The 19146-nt window shown below is 42.0% G+C and overlaps 2 long non-coding RNA genes across 10 annotated transcripts in view; one reads left to right on the top strand and one right to left on the bottom strand.

Moving 5' to 3' along the window:
* Positions 1 to 14996, top strand: part of LOC115652514 — a 48746-nt gene extending 33750 nt beyond the window's left edge. For 5 of the 7 annotated variants that reach the window (XR_004000674.1, XR_004000669.1, XR_004000673.1 and 2 more), the window contains 2 exons: positions 9659 to 10888; positions 13436 to 14996. This is a non-coding gene — a long non-coding RNA (uncharacterized LOC115652514). The remainder of the gene's footprint in view (positions 1 to 9658; positions 10889 to 13435) is intronic. The other 2 variants (XR_004000670.1, XR_004000671.1) reach the window with 2 other exon arrangements.
* Positions 1 to 18480, bottom strand: part of LOC115652506 — a 91535-nt gene extending 73055 nt beyond the window's left edge. For 2 of the 3 annotated variants that reach the window (XR_004000665.1, XR_004000666.1), the window contains exon 1: positions 18166 to 18246. This is a non-coding gene — a long non-coding RNA (uncharacterized LOC115652506). Of the gene's footprint in view, positions 1 to 18165 lie in introns of all 3 variants that reach the window. The other variant, XR_004000663.1, reaches the window with a different exon arrangement.
* Positions 18481 to 19146: the final 666 nt, after the last annotated feature.

Raw genomic sequence — 19146 nt, 5'->3', positions numbered from 1 at the left:
GGGGAAACAATGCCCCTAAATAATTATTTTATTACAATGTAAATGTTTGCAAAATTATAAATCATTTGTGTCTCAAAGACTATAAAATGTTAAACAACAGTTTCCAAAACCATGAGATAAAATAAAAGTGATGGGTTCCACCTGACAAAGAAGGGGAAGAGCATTTTGGGACACCAACTTGCCAGCCTAGTGACGAGGGCTTTAAGCTAGGTTCAAAAGGGGCAGGTGACAAAAGCTCAGAAGTAAGTATTAAAAGGGTGACTTTGACAGAGGGCGGGAAGTCAGAGGGGGGCGAGGGGAAGGGAAATAGAAAATTGTGTTACCGTAGTACAAGTAACAAGAGGAAAAACAGTGAGGGAATCTGCTCAACTTCTTAGATCTCTATACACCAATGTAAGGAAAATGGGGAATAAATAGAATGAACTGGAAATCTGAGTACACAAGCTAAAGTATGACTTTATTGGTAGTACAGAGTCTTGGTGGGATAAAACTCATGATTGGACTATTGATATAGAGGGGTATAACTTGTTCTGGAAGGACAGGCTAGGGAAAAAAGGGAGAAGGTGTTTGTTGCATTGTATTTCAAGAATGTATACACTTTTTCTGGGGTCGGAAAGAGGTGAGAGGCAGACCAGTTCAAAGGTTCGGGGTGAAGATAAAAGGGGGGGAAATAGGATGATGTCACGAGAAGGATCTACTATATACCACCACACCAGAAGGAGGAGGTAGATGAGGCATTTCTATAACAAATAATAGGAATATCCAAAACACAAGACTTGGTAGCAATGAGGAAAATTAAGATGATTCTTGGAAAAGTAAGATGGAAAAACACAAAATGTCCAGTAAGTTTTTGGAATGTGTTGGGGACATCACACATGGTGGTGGAAGTAACTAGGGGGACAGCCATTTTAGATTTGAGTCTGATTAACAGTGTGGAATTGGTTATGAATCTGAAGGTGGAAGACAACTTGGCTAAAAGTGATCATGAAATTATAGGCTCCAAGATTCTGAGTAAAAGAAGGAGTGAGAGCAGCAGAAAAAGGTCAGTGGACTTTGATAGAGCATACCTTAACAGAGAGATAGTAGATAAGGTCCCCTGGCAAGAAAATCTAAGATAAAAAGGAGTTCAGGAGAGCTGGCAGTTGCTTAAAGAGATAATATTAAAGGTACAACAGCAAACTATACTAATATGAAGGAAAGATAGGAAGAGTAGTAAGGCCAATATGGCTCCATCAGGAGCCCTTTAATGACCTGAAAATCATAAAAAAATCCTAGAAAAAGAGGAAACATGGAAAAAAGTACTAAGGAAGAGTGCAGAAAACTGACACAAGCACATAGGGACAAAATCAGAATTCCTAAGGCACAAAGTGAGTTACACCTACCAAGGGACATAGAAGTCATAAAAAGAGGTTCTGTAAGTACATTAGGAGCAAGAGAAAGGCGAAGGAAACTGTAGGTCCACGATGTAGCAAGGAAGAAGAATTAATAACAGATGATACCAAGAAGAGTGAGGTGTTTAATACCTGTTTTCCTTCAGTCTTCTCTGAAAAGGTTAAAATTGTGACCAGATGCTTCATACAATTAATATTAACAACAAGGGGGAAAGAACACAAGCCAGAACAGGTTAAAGAATATTTAGATAAGTTAGTTGCATTCAACTCAGCAAAGCCTGATGAAATTCATCTAAGGTACGTAGGAAACTAGCAGGAGCAATCAGACATTGGCACCAGAATGGAGGAGGAGGGTCAGGGGGCCATGTCCTCTTTCAAAAAGTGGGAGGGCCCAGTCTGGCCTATCCACTTTTTGACCCACACCTCCTCTACCCCTGAGGCCATGCCCCCCCAACCAGGCCAGCAGCTGAAGCTTGGCTGGGGAGCTGGGCAGCTGTAGAGCACCATGCTGTGGACCCTCCACCTGCCTGGGGTGGGGTGGGGGTCAAGAGCAGCCGCTGGCATATGTCCCTGACCCCACCCGCCCAGAGCAGGAGGGTACATGGCTCCCCAGAGTGCCTGCGCACCACGTGCGGCTCTTACATGGATCTGGCTCCGGCTAGGGGGCTGCAGCCCGACCATGGTAAGAGCCACATGGGCAGTTATGGAGAGATGCACTGTGGACCCTCCACCTGCCCTGGGCGGGGGACCTGCAGGGCAGGGACACAGGCCAAGGGCCATTCTTGACCCTCTCACCCCAGGCAGGTATAGGGTCCTCAGGGTGGCTCCCTATGGCTGCTCACGAGGCTCTTACCATGGTTGGGCTGCAGCCAGTGATGAGCACCCAAAATCCTAATAACCGGTTCCCTACCGGGTCCTAGGCGGCACTTCAGTGTGGGCGGGGGGGGGGGTCTTCACTCGCTCTGGATTTTCAGCGGCATTTCGGTGACGGGGTTCTTCACCCGCAGCGAGTGAACGAACACACACACACACACACCCCGCCGAAGTGCTGCCGAAGAGCCAGATCCATGTAAGAGCCGCACGTGGCGCGCAGGCACTCTGGGGAGCCATGGACCCTCCTGCTCTGGGCGGGTGGGGTCAGGGACATATGCCAGCGGCTGCTCTTGACCCCCACCCCACCCCAGGCAGGTGGAGGGTCCACAGCATGGTGCTCTACAGCTGCCCAGCTCCCCAGCCAAGCTTCAGCTGCTGGCCTGGTTGGGGGGGCATGGCCTCAGGGGTAGAGGAGGTGTGGGTCAAAAAGTGGATAGGCCAGGCTGGGCCCTCCCACTTTTTGAAAGAGGACATGGCCCCCTGACCCTCCTCCTCCATTCTGGTGCCAATGTCTGATTGCTCCTGCTAGTTTCCTACGTACCTTAGATGAATTTCATCAGGTAGGGAACCGTGCAGTGAGTATAAGCCCCACGTGCCTGTCTCCCCCCTCCATCCGACCCCAACCCACATCCTGCCCCCGGCTGCCCTCCTTAGAAACCATCAACCCCCCCTCTCCTTGTCCCCTGACCACCCCCTCCTGAGACCCCCACCCTAACTGCCCCCCAGGATGCCACCCACTATCCAACTCGCCCCACTCCCAGTCCCTTGACTGCCCCAACCTCATCCACCATCACCCCAACAGACCCCCAGAACTCCCATGCCTACCCAAACCCCTCTGTCCCCTGACCACCCCCCCCCAGAACCTCCGCCCCATCCAACCGCTCCCTGCCCCTTATCCAACCCCTCCTCCCAGCCCCAGCCTGGCCCCCTTACCATGCTGCTCAAAGTGGCAGGAGCTGCAGAGCTGCCCAGAGTGCTGGCGGCGCTGGGGTTCTGCGAGGAGGGAGGGGCCGAGGGAGCCTCCTCAGCTGGGAGCTCGCCAGATGTGGCCTGCAGACTGGAATTTGCCGACCCGCCAGCCCCTTTAATAACTGGTTCTACACCGACTTCTAAATTTAACAATCGGTTCTTGCAAACTGGTGCGAGCTGGCTCCAGGTCACCACTGGCTGCGGCCCCATAGCTGGAGCCAGGTCCAGGTAAGAGCCGCCTGTGGGCACCTGTGGGGAGCCTGAGGAATGGGAACACAGGCTGGGGGCTGCTCTCAATCCCCCTCCCCCCACTCTGGGCAGGTGGAGGGTCCATGGCTCCCAGCTTGCTCCAGCTTCTGGCTTGCTGGGCAGAAGGGGTAGGGGGTCCTAGCTCCTCACTTTTGGGCAGGCTCTGCTGCCCTTGATCTCAGAGCCATTAGCAATTATCTTTGAAAACTCATGGAGAATGGAGAAGTACATAGTACCTATCTTTAAAAAGAGGAACAGAGAGGACCTGGGGTATATATACAGTCGGCCTAACTTTGATACTTGGAAAAACACTGGAACAAATTATGAATCAGTTTGGAAGTACCTAGAGGGATAATAGGGTGATAAGTAATGTACAACATGGAATTGTCGAGAACAAATCATGCCAAACGAACCTAATATCCTTCTTTGACAGGATTATTGGCCTAGTGAAAATGGAGTGACACAGTAGATGTGATACATCTTGAGTTTAGTAAAGCTTTTGACAGTCCCACATGACATCTCATAAGCAAATTAGAGAAATGTGGTCTAGATCAGTGGTTCTTAACCAGGGGTACATATAACCCTGGGGTTATGCAGACGTCTTCCACAGGATACATCAAATCATCTAGATATTTGCCTAGTTTTACAACAGTCTATATAAAATGCACTAGTGAAGTTAGTACAAACTAAAATTTCATACGACTTGTTTATACTGCTCTATATACTATACACTGAAATATAAGTACAATATTTATATTCCAGTTGATTTATTTTATAATTATATGGTAAACATGAGAAAGTAAGCAATTTTTCAGTAACAGTGTGCTATGACACTGTTGTATTTTTATGTCTGATTTTGTAAGCAAATAGTTTTTAAGTGAGGTGAAACTTGTGGGTATGCAAGACAAATCAGACTCCCGAAAGGGATACAATAATCTGGAAATGTTGAGAGCCAGCGGTCTAGCTCAAATTACTATAAAGTGGGTCCACAACAGGTGGAAAGACTGTACTCAAAGAGTAGTTATTAGTGATTTGCTTTCAAACTGAGATGATATGTCTAGTGGAGTTGCACAGGCATCTGTTCTGTGTCCAGTACTATTCAATATTTTCATTATTTGGATAATGGAGTGGAAAGTATGCTTACAAAAGTTGTGGATGACACCAAGATGGGAGGAGTTGCAAGCACTTTGGAGGACAAGATTAGAATTCAAAAGGACCTTGATACATTGGATATTTTGTCTGAAATTAATAAGATTAAATTAAATAAGACAAGTGGAAAGTACTACACTTAGGAAGGAAAATCAAATGCAAAACTATAAAATGAGGAACAACTGGCTAGGCAGTAGTACTGTAGAAAAGAATCTGGGGGTTATAGTGGTTCACACTGAATGTGAGTCAACAATGTGATACAGATGCAAAAAAGCCTAATATTCTGGGGTATATTAACAGCGGCATTATATGTAAGATTTAAGAGGTAATTGTTCTGAGTTACTTAGCACTGGTGAGGCCTCAGCTGGAGTACTGTGTCCAGTTCTGGGTGCCACACTTTAAGAAAGATGTGGACAAACTGGAGAGAGTCCAGAGAGCAACAAAAATGATTGAAGATTTAGAAAACCAGATCTATGAGGAACAGTTAAAAAACTGGGCATGTTTAGTCTTGCGAGAAGAAGACTGAGGGAGGACCCGGTAACAGTCTTTACAAAGAGGACTGTGATCAACAGTTCTCCATGTCCACTGAAAGTAAGACAAGATGCAATTGGCTTAATTTTCAGAAGCGGAGAATTAGATTAGCTATTAGGAAAAACTTTCTAACTGTAAGGATAGTTTAGCATTGGAATAGGCTTCCAAGGCAGGCTGTGGAATCCCCATCATTGGAGGTTTTAAAGGTCAAGTTAGAAAATTGGGCTAAATCAGATTATCTTGAATGAGATCGTAGTGAACTGGGGGATGCTCACCATCAACCAGATTGCCTTGAGCAACAACAGGAAATTAAAGCTCTTCTGCTCTAATCATGGAAAATGCAGTAACTCTTCACTTAAAGTTGTCCTGCCCTCTGCCTTGGAGCTGCTCCCGGGAGCCTCCTGCTTGCTGTATGGGGTGGAGGGGAAGAGAAGAGCTAATGTCAGGGTGTCCCTCCCCCCCCGGCTCCTAGCTCCCGCTTTCCCCATCTCCACAGAGCAGGGGGGAGACATGACAGAGCTCAGGACAGAGGGAGCTTGCTGGCAACAGGGGCTGTCTGAACTTGCTGATCTACTTAAATAGGCAACGTACTTAGAGTGCGGTCAGCATACTTAAAGGGGCAGTGCACATCTCTCTCTCTCTCTCTCTCTCTCTCTCTCACACAGACAGGGTGTGTATCTCTGTCTGCCATGCTGTCTCCCTTCCCTCCATTTGTGCTGCCTTGCAGAGTATGAGGCTAGATTAACAATGTGTTAACCCTTGAGGGCTCAGCTGTTCTAGTTCATCATTTAGCAGTGAGGCATTCCCTGGAAAATATCCCACCCTCTTCCACCCTCTGACTTCACCACCTCCACTAAGCTTCACAATCATCATTGCTGTAAAAAATTTCCCTGGAACCTAAGCCCCCTCCCCCATTTACATTAATTCTTATGGGGAAATTGGATTCACTTAACATTGTTTTGCTTAAAATTGCATTTTTCACTAACGTAACTACAATGTTAAGTGAGGAGTTACTGTAGAGGTATTCTCATATGTCTGGTCCATCACATCCTAGAGATGTTTCTTCATTTGCCATGTATGCTTCCAGCTCCAAGGGATCTACTGATCTGTCTCAACCCAGAGAAATTAAAATTAGCAATGTTGAACTTTAAGACCTGAACCTTCTTCAATTCAGCAATTCTTTTTGACTCATGGATCAAATCAAGGTATTAATTTATGTCCAGAATCTACAATCAACTATCTCTATGCACAGACTTCATCATCTGGGACTCTCAAACTTGCTAGATGCAGACAGTGCAGCAATTCACCCTCACAGCTCAAGATGTATCAAGGCCATTGCAAAGTTTCAACCATCAATTAAATACCTTATGGCTTATTGGAATTTAAATTTCCTTCTCCCTACATTGATGGAGCTTCCATTTGAACTGCTGTCTAAAGTTGCTGGGTTTTTTCCCCTTTCAGTGAAAGTCACATTTTCAGAGAGACTACGAATTCCAGAAACAATTTCAATTCAGGAACGGTTTCTTTATTTTCTTAATAAGATAGTCTTCTTCATAGCCCCAGAGTTTCTCCCTAAAATAATCTTATCTTTTCATATTATTCACTATTCACTTATTATCCCATTATTCACCTAAGCCTTTCTCATCCTAAGGACACTGAAGTTTCACTTTCTGGATGTGAGAAGGGCCATAAAATATAATCTAGAAATGATGGAAGCCTTTTGAAAATAAGATACTTTTTTTCTGGTGTATACTGGTTAAAAAAAAATAAGACAAAAATAAGGCAAAATAAGAGTATGTAAAGCAACCATATCCAAATTGGTTAGAGCAGCTTATTGTTAAAGAAAAGCAGATAAGGATAGGAACATAAGAATGGCCATACTAGGTCAGATCTGTGGTCCATCTAGTCCAATATCCTGTCTTCCAAGAGGGACCAATCCCAAATGCTTTGACGAGAATGAACATAACATAGCAGTTTATTGAGTGATCCATACCTGGTTGTCCACTCTCAGCTTCTGGCAGTCAGAGACTTAGGACACACAGAATATGGGGTTGCATCTCTGACCATCTTGGCTAATAGCCATTGATGGACCTATCTCCATGAACTTACCTAATTCTTTTCTGAATCCAGTTATAATTTTGGCCTTCACAGCATTCCCTGACAATGAGTTCCACAGTTTGACTGCGCATTGTGTGAAATAGTATTTCCTTTTGTTTCTTTTAAGCCTGCTGCCTATTAATTTCATTGGGTGACCCCTGGTTTTTGTATTATGTGAAGGGGTAAATAACATTTCCTTATTAACTTTCTCCACACCATTTAGGATTTTATAGACCTCTATCATATCCCTCTTTAGTTGTCTCTTTTCAAGATGAACAGTCCCAGATTTTTTAATCTCTCCTCATCTGGAAGCTATTCCATCCCCTAATCATTTTTGTTGCACTTCTCAGTATCTTTTCCAATTCTAATATATACATTTTTAGATGGGGTGACCAGAACTGCAAGCAATATTCAAGGTGTGGGCATGTCATAAACAGATAGCTAAGGGTTAATGTCTCTTTCACCTGACCAGAGGACCAATCAGGAAACAAGACTTTTTCAAATCTGGGTGGAGGGAAGTTTGTGTGTGAGTCCTTTGTTCTGGTCTTGTGCCTATCTCTCTCTCGGCTATGAGAGGATCTCTGTTTCCTGCCTTTCTAATCTTCTGTTTCCCAGTTGTATGTACAAAAGATCAGATAGTGATTTATATGGTTTTTTTTGTATTTACATGTGTGTAGTTGCTGGAGTGTTTTGAATTGTATTCTTTTTGAAGAAGGCTGTTTATTCATATTTCTTTTAAGCAATTGACCCTGTATTTGTCACCTTAATACAGAGAGACCATTTTTATGTATTTTTCTTTCTTTTTACATAAAGCTTTCTTTTAAGACCTGTTGGAGTTTTTCTTTGGGTGGGGGGAACTCCAGGGAATTGAGTCTGTACTCACCAGGGAATTGGTGGGAGGAAGGAGTCAGGGGGGAAAATCTCTGTGTGTTAGATTTACTAGCCTGACTTTGCATACCCTCTGGGTGAAGAGGGAAGTGCTTGTGTTTTCCAGGACTGGAAATAGAGAGGGTGGAATCCCTCTGTTTAGATTCACGGAGCTTGCTTTTGTGTATCTCTCCAGGAACCTGGAAGGGAGAAGGGAAGGGAAATGGTTTATTCCCCTTTGTTGTAAGACTCAAGGAATTTGGGTCTTGGGATCCCCAGGGAAGGTTTTTTGGGGGATCAGAGTGCCCCAAAACACTCTAATTTTTTGGATGGTGGCAGCTTTACCAGGTCCAAGCTGGTAACTAAGCTTGGAGGTTTTCATGCTAACCCCCATATTTTGGACACTAAGGTCCAAATCTGGGAATAGGTTATGACAGGGCATACCATGGATTTATATAGTGGCATTATGGTATTTTCTGTCTTATCTATCCCTTTCCTAATGGTTCCTAACATTCTGTTAGCTTTTTTGATTACCGCTGTACATTAAGCAGATGTTTTCAGAGAACTATCCAGAATGATTGCAAGGCCTCTTTCTTCAGTGGTAACAGATAATTTAAGCAACATCATTTTGTATGTGTAGTTGGGGTTATGTTTTCCAATGTGCATTATTTGCATTTATCAACATTGAATCTGCCGTTTTGTTGACAAGTAACCTGGTTTTGTGAGATCTCTTTGTAACTCTTCACAGTCTGCTTTCGACTTAACTACCTTGAATAATTTTCTCTCCTTTGCAAATTTTGCCATTTCACTGTTTACTCCTTTTTCCAGATCATTTATCAATATTTTGAACAAAAACAGTCCCAGTTCAGCACTCTGGGGGACACCGCTATTTACCCCTCTCCATTGTGAAAACTGATAATGTATTCTTACCCTTTGTTTTCTATATTTTAACCAGTTACTGATCCATGAGAGGACCTTCCCTCCTATCCCATGACTGATTGCTTAAGAGCCTTTGGTGAGGGACCTTGTCAAAGGCTTCCTGAAAGTCCAAACACACAATATCCACTGGATCACTCTTGTCCACATGGTTGTTGACCCCCCTCAAAAGATCAATGGGAAGAGAGAAATAGAGTGTCTGTGACAAAATTTGAAGAGCAATGACCTGGGCATTGATCCATTCTTTTACAATGAATTACAAGGTGGATATTGTTTCCTTGTTTAATTGGGCCTTTAGTCAACAAGTTCAGCAGTCTGCTATGAAATCTTATTTCCTTCCTTATCTTTCCCTCTCTTCATCCCATTTTGCTTGCTAATTCCCAGCAACCTCTCCCTCCAGATTGATAGATTTGTATGTATGAATAAAAGAACAATTTTGCTATTACCTGCTAATTTGTCTTCTCATAGCACAGAATCTATCAGTACAGATGATCCTTCCTTTCAGTTTAAATGTTTGCCACTTTGCAAATTGTTTGTTATAATTATCTTTTAATAATAATGGTACCTAGCCCTTACAGAGCTCTTTTCATCCATAGCTGTCTCAAAGCTCTTTTAGACATTTTGGGTGAGATTCTGCACTGCTCCTCTAAGAGACACAGCACAGTGTTCACAACCCAGGTGGGTCTGAGGTAGGTTTAAACCACTTTTGTGCCCTCTCAATCCTGGGATGCTCCACAGCCCCTGGCATAATGCAGACAGTCTCAGAGGCCTAAATTATGACAGTCTCCTTGAGCAGCCCTCTGAGCCACAGTGCTGCACAGAATCTCTGCAATGTTTAATCTCAACCTCTGACATATCCTCCCACCTCCAGTCATGCCATCCTGCTCCAGGGCTTTGGAGGGGGTCCTCAGAAGGCAGCCTTATGACTGTCTTCCTCAGTTCCTGTGCCAGGGGTATTCTACCCTGGCCAAGTAAGAGCCTCTGTACACTTTTCTGACCCTTTTAGAGCCTCTATACACTTTTCTGACCCTTTTACCCAGCATAAAGGGCCAGAGCATAGGGTGTCACCCATTGTAACTTTGAAAATGTCTTTCTGGAGATGTGACACACTATGAGCTCCCTTCTCAGGGGGAGCTTTGAATCCAGATCCTTTCCAGACGACCTAGCTCTGTGATCTTTAATGGCCATGGTTAACTCAACAATCTGCTTCCCGCCCAATGAGTTTTATGTCAAATATACAGTTAAACAAAATGTTCCTAATTATTTTAAATTTGGTGGTGTATTACACTTTCTATGGCCCTTGTCACTGTAGTATCTGAACATCTTTCAATATTTATGAATTTATCTTCACAATACCCTTGTGAGGTACAAAAGTGTTAATCAACTTCATCTTATAATTTGGGAAACAGGTGCAGAGTGGCTAAGTGTCTTGCCAAAAGCCACACATGGAAGTCTGGGAAAGAGCCAGGCATAAAATCCCAATCTCAGCACTCAAACCTGTGTCTTGGCCACTAGACCACCCTTCCTCCATCTTGATGTTGATGTAACATCACAAGTATAGTTCAGTTTGAAGTGTCAGACAGAGCTGTAGCCAGTAATCTGCAACTTCTGAGGAGCTAAGGAAGTGGAGGTGAAGGGAACAAGGTTTACATTCCTAATGCATCAGTTAACCCTGCTTATTTGAGGATATTCAGCAAATCATATTAAAGCTGTTGATTCTTGAATTTTATATTTGCAGATCACCTTTGTCTACAATGCTGATACATATCCTAATGTAATGTTTTATGGCTCTCATAAGCATGAAGCATACAAACTCTATGTCTAAGGTAAGTTAATTAACATTCTTTTTGGTATCCCTCCCTAAAAAATATTGCACACATACAGAGAAATACTCAGTATCTAACTGAAGGCTCAATTCTGTCTTTAAGGCAGTCTTGAGTAAGGGGTGCTGCAGAGCACAGCAACTTCTGAGGGGGAGCTTGGGGAGAAAATCTCTCCTCGAGCTCCCCAGTTCACAGGCAGACTGTGCATGCTCCACTAGTTCTTAACATAGTGGAGTATGCTCCCTTCTCTGCAGCTGGCCAGCGGGGGACATAGCCCCACCTCCTTCTCATTCTGGAGCTGGTTCACTCCCCTGAATTCAGAAACTACAGTTCTGTCTGCATCTTCTGAGGAAGGACTCTTGTGCGGCACCCTTCACAGCCCCTTTAGTCTTCTTGCAGACAGGCAAGGCTGGGCTCAATCTAGCTTCTATTACTATATTACTAGGAACTATATACACTTACAGTATTTTTATGAGCTTCCCCTTCTTTTCCATATTCCCTCATTGGCATTTAAGTCGTTGTTCTAATGCCTGTATGTAACAAAAATCTGTAGGAGTTACAAAATGCAAATAATTGTATTAATTATTTAGCTTTTTTCTTTTTGTCTCTTCAGCAGTATTTGTCCTACAGATCAGCATTACAAAACTGAGTTGAAGTAAAGTCCAAACTGACAGGTAGCCCTTACTCATGCAAATAGTCCCTTTGACTTTAATGGGACTTCTTGTGTGAGAAGCATTTACAGGATGAGACCCTGTAACAATTAATAGATTTTACATGGAAAGGTTGCCAAAAATTCGTATTTAGTCAATAGTACATGAAGATTGTAACAGGCAATCAAACAGTATTACATAATGGATTTTTTGGGTGAAATTGGTGATTTTATTAAGCAAAGGTTGTTCACATGCATGTAACATTCAATCAGTAACAGGCAAATTAAAAGTTAAAACACATGTAAAACAGTAGTTTAAATACTGAATATTAAATATTCTGGATTTTGCCAGTTTGTCTTAAAAGCGTAGTTTTTTTTTTAAGTTTTCTGCATTTATATTTCTTTTTTATAATCTTTTATGTAAGGTTAAAAATGTATATTATTCACCTGATAGACTTTTTGAATTTTCCTAATTTGCATTTATCTTTTATACCTGCCATGTTAGAATGGCTACTTTGTGATCTGTATTATGTGTATATTTATAGCCTGTGTTAAGTGCATGGTTATACATTTTTTTTAAAAAGTGCATTATTTAATACCCTGCAATTGCTAATGTCATGTAGAGTATTACATGTACAGTGATATTCAATACTGTACAGTAATATCATATACAGTATTAAGAACTACTATACATATATAATAAAAAACCTTATCAAAAGTAATTATACATGTGTAGTAGTTATCTTTAAAAATTAATATCTTGCCAGCTTTACTTGCTTTTATTCTCAAAATACTAAGTATATGACTGTTATGGAGCATTAATGCAAGACTTGAAAATTATACTAGATGCTTACTGGTACCAATCAGAGAAATCCACAAACCAGATATAGATACAAAAGAGGGGGACAGGGAAGAATGGATGAAAGATGAGGCTCCCTGCCATAACCAGGTACTAGAAATGAGAGGGTGTACAGAGATTTCTATAAAGATGTTGCATATAGTTGCCAGTCAATAGGAATCATAAGTTCCACCTCTTTCTAGCTTCTGGAAGAGAAAAGGGAGGTTTCTATCCCTTCTCCACTTTTCGAGAGTATTGTGGCTTCTATGAGAGGGTGGTTGAGTCTGTGCTACTTAACTTCTCCCTCAGCATCCATTTCTTGTATCTATTCTCTATCCGCTATTCCCCTACCCCTCTGAATAACTGTAGTACCTCATTCTGATGTTAATAGTTTTGCCAGACAGGGACACCAATATGATATTGACATTACTGACAATTTCACAGTTAGTCATAAGACTCTGAACTACAGATGTTCATCTCTGCAGAGCCTTGTTAATTTCATTTTGCTACTACTTGACAAAGTGATGAGCAGCAGCAAAGGCATTGGAACTGTCTGCCTGCAGACCCAGAAGGACAACACTGCATCATTAACCCACCAAATGTGAACTGTAGTAATATTCACAACCTAGAGAACAGAAGTGTACTTTATTTTTTAAATGAAAGCTGCAGATATTAATGGCTTAAGCTCCTATGCTCACCAGAGAATTTTTTTTACTCTCATTTGGAAATTGGTAAATAGATTTTCCAAGTCCTGCATAATAACACATAATAGACTAAATGTATTATTTCAGTAAACAAAAGTGAGATATAGAAATAACCTGATTTAGCTTTTGTTTTAAAATTTAGAGGTATATTCTGTCCTGTTTCAAATACAAAAATCTCATTGATGAGAAAAATATGACCCACAATATTTGCTACCTAATAGCTAAAATTAAAGGAGAACTAGAGTTTTTTAAAGTGCTACATGTGTTTTTGTGTGTCAGATGCCCCAAATAGTAAGGAGTGGAGGGGCATTTAACAAATAATTAAATGTAACAAATAAATATTTTCTCCCCTATTTCAGGTACTCTGAAATTGCATGGACTTAATGCCAACCACTGTAAAGTCATGGCTATCACTGAACCCTGCTAGAGCCTAGAGCTGATGCATAAGGGCTAAAGTATATGACTTCCATTATATGTCATGGGTTTGTAATTTTTTTTTTGTTTGCAAAACCATACTGTTAAATAATAATAATTCCTGCCACTTACTGGCACAACTCTTGACCAGAATCACAGTAGCTGTGATGTTGCAGCAGATCAATGGTCCACTGACACAAATTTTAGAAGTCTAAAAAGGGAATTGGAAGGGGAGGTTAATTTGAAATTAGTCATGTGCTGAATGTCCCACTTATGCTTATTTAGCTGAGGTAATCACAAGAAAAAAAATAACTCTTTTAAAAAATAAAGTTTGTATTTTTTAGAAAACCCCCAGAGTATTATCTTGTATGAACTCTGAACATTTTGTATTTTAACATAAAAGTAATTAATAATTACACACTGTACATATGGAAATACAGGTTTGATCCTCATAATAAATTAATACAATTTAGCTTTCTTTAATGTGTATGCTACACGGTGGATTCTAAATTCCAGTGTATTTTTTACATTTAAAACAAATGAGACTATTTATGAGGGTAAGGATATATATGTGTAATACAGAAAGTATGCATATTTTATTTACTGAACACTAGTGCCTTCACACAACCTATTTTTTGTTGACATTTGTTTATTTTCTCTGGGAGAATGACAGATCTGCAGCACAACATAATACCAATCCAAAGGCCAGAGTTTCAGAGCAGACTGGATTTCAGGTAAATAGAAACTGATCCCATAGTGACAGTGATGGCCCCACACTTCCTGCTTCAGCTTTTGAAAGACCTCCCCACCAGCTAAGTCATTAAACCACTTCTTGTTTCCAGACACTGACAACTTTGGAATTTATTTTACACTGCTACCATTCAGACTACTTACAAGGACAGAATGAACTGTTGTAGGCCCAGATTCTCCGATGCACCAAAGCTCTGGTAAATGTAGCAGAATTGGGTAGCCATCCAGTAGCTGGTTATAGCTCTCTGATCTTTGCCCAGCCCTGTCTCTGGTACAAGTTTGAGCACCATAGGGGCAGCTCTAATTTACCTAAGCTGACATTGATTCCTAATTGACTGTCCACCAGCTGAAGATAGCTGTAGTGCAGTGATCTTTAGGCATATTTCCTAGGATGGTGTTGCAAAAGTAACCTATGATGGCTCTTTGCCTGCTGGGACTTACCCACATCAAGGGAATCCTCAGCAAGTGAGATAATGGGCAGTTTTCATTTTTTTGTCCCAATTCTCAACTGTTTTTTAATCAAATCAGAAATGATGAAATGCTTGGAAAACAGCACATTAGATTTCTTATGAAGGTATATTAACAAGAAAACAACAATAATTTATCTAATTACGTATATGCTGAAACATGTACAAAGTTATCTACTTGGTTAATGAAAGTTAGTGTAGTGTCATTGATAGCGAGTTACTGTTATTAATATACCATAAACTGAAAAGGTGTATGTACTCCAATCTTGTGCAATAAAACATTTGGAAAATAACAAGGCTTATAAAAATGTAACCTTATTAAAAATATCTACAATTTGAAATCCTAAATGTGAAATGCTTGCTTTCTTGTGTAGAGGAAATAGAGCAAAGATACAATGTAAAGGAGAAAGCTAGCAGGACAAAGGAGGATACCATTGACTCATTCCAGACTGCCAAACTTAACTTCTTTTTCACTTTTGTAACAGTAGGGAACTCAAAGCTTTTCTGTCTATTTTCTGCACAAATAGGAACACACAAACTTCAAAAAGTAACAGACTACTTTGAAGAAACCAAAACCATTAAGTTAAAAACTGTATGTACCACTAAATTGAAGTCTATGATTCTTACAGTTTCCACTGGGTAAATGTTTACTATTTAGCTGTATTTTTAGGTTACTGTACTAGAGGGGGAAAAAGTTTTTGTCACCAAATATCACTGTCTGTAAAACACTTTTTGTTGTTTTTAGTGTGATATGGATTTATTGACTTTGCAGTGGGTAAGTACTACTTCACTATTTTGACAAATTTAAGAAATGAAAAATTGCCTTTGATGTCTCAAGTATACATTGCAATATTTTGGTAATCTTATAATGTTAAAATGATAAAACAGGAAAAAATAAGATAGGATATGAGGATTAATTTTTGGAGTCTGTATTCAAACATGCTTTTCTATTATTTTTAAATGTTTATTTTGTGCAGAGATTTTGAACTAAGGTGTACCATTTATTGTCCTGTCACATACCTACTATGACTAGCCAGTAAATGTCATTGTTCCTATAATTTGTATAGTAAGTAATACAATATCAAAAGTATATTCCTAGGAATTTCACAACACTAGGATGGTTTCCTGTGTGTTCTACCTTGTTCATATAAAATATCTGAGACAGCAGTTTAGCTGTTCTGTATCCAGAAATAAAACTTAAATCTCTTATGACAAATTGCTTCCTGAACATACAGTATTTGTTTAAAATGTCCAGTGTAAATTAATCACCATTATGTAAAGCACCCAAACATGGTATTAACTGTGATACTAAGGTAAACATTTCAAATGTTAGAAATCTAGTTTTACAACAGAGCTACTTTACAGTAAACAATACTTTTAAATCTAAAGGCAAAACAATAGATTTTATTAAATCCTGAAGGGTATTAGTACACCTGGAGCCTTTAGAATGCACCACCTGTGATTCACATTTCCTTTAACATATTACCAAAAGACAGACATGTTGGGAGCTATCAGAATCTCTCTCAGTTATGAAGATTTGTGCAAAGCCTGAGTGACCAGATTTCTTTTTCTTGTTATAACAGAGGTAGGCTAAACAAACAGAACTAGCATGTAATGAAAAGCTCCACTTATCATAGATTTCGCTTTTTTGAAACGACTGATCATTTTAAAATCATGATCGAGACTCAGAAAAACAGGGCCCAGTTAGAACCCATCCCCCATTTCTCCAAATACAGAAGAGCTTCTGTGTGACTCTCAAAAGTTTGCTTATCGATTTGAGAGCAGAGCCCCACCCTTACTGAAAAACAAACCAACCAACCTCCAGTATTGTACAGGAATGACCCCAAACAGCGGTAGGTTTAGTGGTTTGGACTATACTGTAGCACACTAGAATTCTTTCCTTATGCTGATGGCTGCTATTTAATAACCGATGCAGGTTTTATGGGTAACAAGTCCCTTCGTGGCTGTATTGTCCGACCTATTAACTATTCCTTCTGCCAAGCTGTTGCCGCTCAGTTTCTGGGTGTTGGGAGCCATGTAATGGAGACACATGGAAAGTGGAAGTGATATAGGATGAGAGAAATTGGCCCATGAGTTCCAGAGGCTACTGCCAGGCTACAAGCTCTGTCCCTTGTCTTGCTTGTGCAAGAATGGCTCTGGTGTCTGTCCCCTCCCTAGCTAAACAAAACCGCTTGTAACTCCTGAATGTTATTGCACAATGGGAGGAGGCTCCTTCTCAACAAGGCTGGTCAGTGTCTCCTCCCTTTTTCGCTCCCGCCCTCCTGCTGGCTCTCTGGAAGGAGGTGGGGATCACTGGGCACTTTCCTTTTGGGGTGCTATGGAAGCCTGAGCCCTCATCGTCCCTTCATACTGCAGAGCGGCTTCCTCCAAGATCCAGGGGAGAGAGAAAGGTGGGAGGGAGCCAGCGGAAGGGCCCGCCGCCTGCTGTTGTCAGGGTGGTGGTGACTTCATTCTTTTCTTAATATAGAGTCGGTTGTCAGGCTCTGGACAGAGCCCGGCTGGAGGGACTGGATGTCAATCACATGACGTCACAATACGCTTGTGTGAGCACTGTAAACAGTAGGTTCTGGTCATTATAGCTCTATGTGTGAGGGCGCGAGCGCCTGGGCTGCTTATCTCCCTCTGTGTACCAGGGACCCTCTCAAGCACACTGCTCCCTTCCCCTCCGCTTTCTGTGAGAGCAATGTCATTGCCTCCATGATCTCTCACGGTGTAAAGCTCCAAAGGTAACATAATTGGAGGGGCATGATGTAATTCTCTCCCTGGCCAGTAGCTGCCTACGCTTGCACCAATCCCCTAGTTACTGGGGAGGGGGTATATCAGCACAGTATTAGCTGCCCCCAACATGCCGTGCAGATTGGGGGAGGCTGATCCCCCAAGCGAGCACAAATGCACTCCCTTTTAATCCTGAGTGATTGTGAAAAGGTGGAAGATCCTCTCTGTCTCCGGTTCCGGCAGCAGATTGGGTAGAGGCTAGCCCAGTACGGCGTGTGTGCAGTAAACACGCCGATGAGCTCTGGCGGTAAACAAATCTCCTACGAGGCTTTCTAACACAGCAACTTGCTTCAGGCAGCTCCTCCTAACACACGCACGCACACACATTTCCCTTCTAACAAAAGCCAGTTTAATATTGGTTAGTGCGTCAGCTTTTGTTCTGTAAGCGGCAGTAACTATTTTTATAACCTATTGTAATATGTGGCAGTTGATATCCCGACTAACCCAGCTCCTCACTACACACACACCCCTACAGTATGAGACCCACGTATACTCGCATGCCCCTCCAGTTCAGTGACAACAGATCACTATGGCTTAGCTCTCGGTCTGAAATCCCAGTCCCTCTTTATTTCCTCTGTATCCCTCTGCCTTTGCAATGTAGCAGATAGAAGAGCAGGAGTCCTCCCTTCCCCCCCAAAAGGAAATATCTGAATTGCACTTACTGATCTGTCAGAGGAGAAAAAACACCCTTCTCACTGTAAAGCAAAATAGCCAATTGCAGGACGCTGCCAGTATGATGAGAAAGCGAAGAAAAATCTTCCAATAGCGAGATTACCCCTAGATTCGGGTGTTTAACCAGAAAAAAAATAACAACCCCCCCGTTGCCTTTTTGTGCAGTTTCAGCAGAGCTGCTAGGAAGTTGGTCCTTTTGTTCCACTATTTATAGATTGCGTCAACATTGCGAAAAGGAGAAGGCGGAGCAGTGGCACTTACTCCTCCGAGAGAGAGGGAGAAAAACCCTGCACACACGCGACCTTAAGTACACAACACTGCGACCTCCTCCTCTCCTCCTCCTCCACCACCCCACTGAGCAGCGCCAGAGATCAGATTCAATCACGTGTCTGAGGAGAGCACCAGCCTGCCCAGTGCCTGCTTATTGCTGCCTTGCCATGCACAGCAGTAGCAGAGAGAAGCTGCTCTCCCCACTCGCAGGGACTCTGGAGCTCGCATCCAGGTTACGCTTTATATGTGCAGAGGAATGGATTTCCCTGCGTGTCACCCACTAAGCTATTACAAGTGCATGCCACAGTGCCCACTGCTGCCACATCTGTGTTCTCCATTGCCTCTCATGTTTATATATTTGAATATACTCGTCTGTTTTACTACAACAGAATTCTAAAGTGAATTTGTTACAACCCTACCATTGCAAATTCGCAGGAGATTAGTACGCAGGAAAGGGGAAGCAGCATTGCTAAGACCCATAGAACACTCACTCGCTCTCCTCTCCGCAGGTGCACCGAGAATATGTGACAATTCCCTTTTCATTCCTACCATATAGGAGGGGAGGAGAGTATGTCGGGGAGATTCCTGAAGGGTTAATGGCAATGTGTTTGCTGAGAGAATATTTACATCTTCCATTTAAAGCTGATCTTGAAGTTATAAGACTCCTTCGCCATCCAAGAAATGAAACTGCACTTTTCTGG

This window comes from Gopherus evgoodei, chromosome 1 (assembly GCF_007399415.2).
Source record: "Gopherus evgoodei ecotype Sinaloan lineage chromosome 1, rGopEvg1_v1.p, whole genome shotgun sequence".
Lineage (NCBI taxonomy): Eukaryota > Metazoa > Chordata > Testudines > Testudinidae > Gopherus > Gopherus evgoodei.
Note: the sequence above shows the minus strand (reverse complement) of the source record. Positions and strands in the feature narration are given on the sequence as shown.